General features: G+C 47.6%; 1 long non-coding RNA gene across 1 annotated transcript in view; it reads right to left on the bottom strand.

Moving 5' to 3' along the window:
• Positions 1 to 5043, bottom strand: part of LOC107630019 — a 17416-nt gene extending 12373 nt beyond the window's left edge. The window contains exon 1 of the long non-coding RNA XR_001618118.2: positions 5033 to 5043. This is a non-coding gene — a long non-coding RNA (uncharacterized LOC107630019). The remainder of the gene's footprint in view (positions 1 to 5032) is intronic.

Consider the following 5296-nt stretch of genomic DNA (forward strand, 5'->3'; position numbering starts at 1 on the left):
GAAGTTTTTCGTAACAAGCATTTAAAAGAAAATTGAGTATCGAACAAAAATATGATAAAGTAAAGGATGACAGTAATTGAGGTAAAAATAAGGGTGAAGAATAACCATCAGGTCGGGAGGTCAGCCTTCAAGAGTAAAACCTCTTCAAGTTTGCCATATTCCATGTCCTCGAAACCTCCCTCCCGTCCAACCGTTCCAACTTATAGGCACCTTTTTCGAGAAATTCTCTTACTCTGTACGGCCCTTCTCAATTGGCTACTAGCTTGCCTTCTCCAGGAGTCGGCAGGCTGATGTCGTTACACCGCAACACTATGTCACCTTCTTCAAAGCTTCTATTATGCACTTTGCGATTATAATGCAAGGCTATCCTTTGCTTTAGTGCAGCTTCCGACAAGTGTGCCATCTCCCTTGTCTTGTCAATTAAGTCTTTTTCGATTGCTTCACTACCCCCACCTAGGAGTAGCCTTGGGCTTGGTTCCCCGATCTCCACAGGGATAACTGCATCAACATCGTAGGTAAGTCAGAAGGGCGTCTCCCTGGTGGAAGATTGTGGTGTTGTCCTGGAGGACCATAGAACGGAGGCCAACTCGTCTGCCAAAGAGCCTTTTTGCTGATCAAGGTGCTTTTTTAACCCACTGAGGATAACTTTGTTCGCTGCCTCGACTTGCCCGTTACTCTGGGGATGTTCTACCAAGGAAAACTTTTGCTTGATCCCCAATCCAGCTAAGAATTCTACAAACTTTTTATCGGAGAAATATGTCTCATTGCCTGAGACCACGACCTCTGGGATTCCAAACCTGGTGATTAGTTGCCTCCAGAGGAACTTTTGACAATTTGCGGAGGATATGCTTGCTAACGGATCTGCCTCCACCCACTTCGTGAAATAATCAATGGCCATGATGAGGTACTTGACCTGCCCTGGGGCTATCGGAAACAGCCTTAAGAGGTCGACTCCCATTCAGAAAAAGGTCAGGAAGCCAGCATAGAACTTAGCTCTTCTACTGGGGCCTTGTGCAAACTCGCATTCTCTTGACATTTCTTGCACTTTTTTACAAACTCCCGGGCATTCGCCATCATAGAGGGCCAATAATATCCTTCTTTGACGAGTTTCTTGGCTAATGCCTTCCTTCCAATATGGTGGCTGCAACACCTTTCATGGACCTCGCTTAGAACGTAGTCCGTTTGGTCGGGATGTAAGCACTTCAACAGGGGCTGAGTAAGTCCTCATTTGTATAGCTGCGATTGTATTACTGCGTACTTAGCAGCCTCTCTTCTTATGACTTTGGCCTCCTTTTCATCTTCAGGGAGTGGCCCTTCTTAAGGGAAGCGTTGGATCGGGTTGATCCACGAGGGAGGGTCTGGGACTTGGGCCAAGCAGAGGTTCATCGATGCTTCCTTCACCAAACCCTGGATGAGAGATTGGTTTCCCACTCTAGGTTTGGTGCTTGCCAATTTTGACAAGAGGTCAGCCCTGGCATTTCTCTCCCTGGGAACATGCTGGACCGCTACCTCTTCAAAACCCTCACATAGCCATTTTGTTTTCTCAAAATACTTTTGTAATAAAGGGTCTCTGGCTTGGTAGGTTCCATTCACTTGAGAAGTCACGACTTGGGAGTGGCTGTTGACCTTGAGTTTTGTTGCTCCGACCTCTTTGGCTAAGGTGAAGCTGCCTATTAGGGCCTCATACTCCACTTAGTTGTTTGAGACCGAGAACTCAAATTTGATGGATTGCTCGTAGATCATTCCTTCCGAGATTTTTAAAATGATCCCAGTCTCTCCGAACGCTTGGTTGGACATCCCGTCAATGTGGAGCTTCCATCGTGTGCTCGGATTCTCGAGGACATCACCGGTCACTTCCACCAAAAAATCCACCATTGCTTGTGCCTTGATCGCATATCGAGGTTCATACCAGATATCATACTGGGACAATTCTATTGATCATGTCATCATACGTCCCGCTAGGTCGGGTTTCTGCAAGATTTGTCAGATGGCCTAGTCGGTTCTCAACGTGATTGGGTGGCCTTAAAAATATTGTCTTAATCTCTGGGAGGAGACTAGAAAAGCATAAGCTAATTTTGCCAACTTGGTGTACTTCAGCTCCACTCCTTGGAGCACTTTGCTTATGAAGTACACCGGTTCTTGGAGTTTATCTTCCTTTCAAACCAAAGCGGCCGCCATGGGCTCCTCCGTTGCCGCCAGATAGAGGTACAGAGTCTCCCCTTCTTTCAGCTTACCAAGCACCAGCGGTTCTGATAAGATCCTCTTGAAGTGGTTGAAGGCTTCTTCATAAACAAGAGTCCATTCAAAAACTATCCCTTTTTTCATTATGTTGAAGAAGGGTAGGGCCTTTGCTGCCGAGGCACTGAGAAAACGGGATAAAGCCGTGAGCCTCCTTGCCAGTCTTTGGACATCCTTGACGCATCCTGGGCTTGACATCCGGAGAACAGCTTCGCACTTATCTGGGTTGGCCTCAACTCCTCTTTGCATGATCATAAACCCCAAGAACTTCCCTGCTTCCATGGCAAATGCGCACTTCAGAGGGTTCAACCTCATATTATGCTTTCGAAGTGACCCAAATACAACTTTCAAATCGGTAACTAAGTTGTTTGGCTCGGTCATCTTTACCAGTATATCATCGACGTACACTTCCATCGACTTGCCTACATGATCCTTGAAGACTTTGCTCATTAACCTTTGATAAGTAGCCACCACTCTTCAAACCAAATGCCATGAGTCCATGACCTTGTAGCAATAGGTCCCCGTTGGCGTTATGAACGCCGTTTTTTCCTCGTTAGGATGGTGCATCGGGATCTGGTTGTATCCCGAATGCGCGTCCATGGAGCTCAGAAATCGGTATCCCGCAGCAGTGTCTACTAGGGCATCAATGTTGGGAAGAGGGAATGAATCTTTTGGATACGCTTTATTGAGGTCCGAATAGTTGACACACATCCTCTACTTCCCATTGGCTTTCCTAACAAGGACCACGTTCGAGAGCCATGTCGAGTAATCTAACTCCCTTATGAAACTGGCTTCCAATAAGCTAGTCGTCTGCCTAGCTACCTCGTTAGCTCTTTCTGGCGACATCTTCCTTCTACGTTGTGCAACTGGTCTAGCATCCGATTTCACAGCTAGATGGTGTGACATAAAGTCGAGGTCTACTCCTGGCATGTCAGCCAGAGTCCAAGAAAATAGATATTTGTTTGCTCTAATGGCCTCGATGAGAAGGCCCTTTGCTCGTGGGGGAGGTTTCGGTGTACAAAGGTAAACTCGTCGTCTGTATCTCCTACCCGGAACTTCTCCAGGTCTCTCTGAGGCCCTGGCCTCGGCTTGTCATCAACCCTCGCATCCAGTCTGCCCTGAACACACCGGCACCTTCCTTTGACTTCTTCTTTAAGGATAGATTGCCATTATCACAAGCGACTGCCGTTCCGAGATCTCCCTAGATAGATCCTACAGCTCCGCTATCTGTCACAAACTTCATCGTGAGGAGGTTTGTACAAATGACAGCTGACAACTCATTGATAGTTCTCCTTCCTAAGATCACGTTGTACGCTGTGGAGTCCCTCAGGACCACGAACTACGCCATCACCGACTTCCTGCTTTCCCCGTATCTGACACAGATTGGGAGGATGACCAATCCATCAGGTCTTGTGTAATTATCTCCCAAACCTACGACCCTGTGTTGATGACTTTTGAGGTCACTCTCCCTGAGCTCCAAGGTATCAAACACATTTCGAAACATAATGTTCGAGTCAGCTCCCGTGTCCACTAGGATTTTCTTGACCAGGCCCATTGCGATTCTTGCTGTAATCACCATTGGCGGGTCCTCGAAAAGGCCGTGACACCAACGATCTTCTGGGCTAAAAGATATCTCGGAGAGCTCCCCAGACTGAGCATTGAGGCTTTCCGATGACATGGCTAGGACCTTTGCATCCTTTTTTGCTGCTAATTTTGACTTGCGTGGTACATCTCTTTTGACTACAACATTAATGACTATTGTTGGAGTGTTGTCTGCACTCTTAGGGAGCTTTTGTCTTGGCTTTACAGCTCGGCTCCGATCCTCCTCGAATCATTCTCGTTCTCTTTTCCTCGGTTCTCGTATGAATTGCGAGAACTCTGTCAGCTTTCCTTCTCGAGTTTCCTGCTCCAAAGCGTTCGTCAGATCAAAACAGTTGGGTTTTGTGGCCAAAACCCTTGTGGTAGTAACAGTATAAGCTTTTGTTTCCACCCGTTCTATTCTTGAGCTGCCGAGGTTTGAACAGTATGCCTTTGTCCGTAATTTGTTGATAGACTTCCACAATAGGTGCCGTTAGAGGGGTGTAGTTAGTGAACTTACCAACCTGAGGAAACAGTTTGAATGGTTTCTCGGACTTTCCCTCCTTCAGCGCCTCTTTTGGCTTTTCTGCGTGTCCAGTCTAACATGCTAGCGGGTTGGGTGGCTGCCGCTTATTGGCAGCCACCACTTGGCTGACTTCTTCGTCGTTAATATACTCCCGCACCATATTTTGAATTTCTTGCATAGTCCAAACAGGCTTGGTAGTGAGGTTCTTCCTAAAATCCTCATTTAACAAGCCGTTTGTCAAGCACAGATTTGCTACCAAGTCCGTTAGGCCATCAATCTCTAGACATTCATCGTTGAACCGGTCGAGAAGCTTTCTCGTCGGCACGCCAGCGCGTTGGGTCACCTCGAGTTAGTTAATTAGTTGCTTGGCCTTGGTTATCCGGGTGGTGAATTGTGCTAAAAACCTCTGCGCGATGTCCACGAAGGCCGTAATGGACTCTTGCGGAAGTGCGCTGAACCAACGAATTGCCAGACCCACCAAGGTTATAGGGAAGGCACAACATCTGATGGCATCGCCCACACCCTTCAAATTCATTCTGACCTCGAAGGCCGTCAAATGTTCCTGGGGGTCTTTCATCCCACCGTACCTCATGTTCGTTAGCTTGTCAAAGTTCTTCGGTAGTCGAACCTTGAGGATGGACGGGTGGAAAGGGGTTGCTCCCATTATGATGGGATCTTGCTATTTCTTACCCCTATCTCTCGTACCTCCTCTACATGGGGGAAAAGCTCCATACTCGCACCAGGTCCCCACAGACGGAGCCAATGTTCGGTTGCTCAGGCGAATGGCAGTTCAAATGATGTCGGGTCTGGAGCAACTGGTTGTGTAAGGGGGGATCTAGACCTGAATGCGAGCTCCTCGAGAAGAAAGGTTGCTTGGATAGTCGGTGGGTCGGCAAGTGGGGCACCTGCAAGGACACTCTAATGCTAAAGTCAGTATATGTACAATGGGGTGGC

Source organism: Arachis ipaensis, chromosome B01 (assembly GCF_000816755.2).
Source record: "Arachis ipaensis cultivar K30076 chromosome B01, Araip1.1, whole genome shotgun sequence".
NCBI classification, from domain to species: Eukaryota; Viridiplantae; Streptophyta; class Magnoliopsida; order Fabales; family Fabaceae; genus Arachis; species Arachis ipaensis.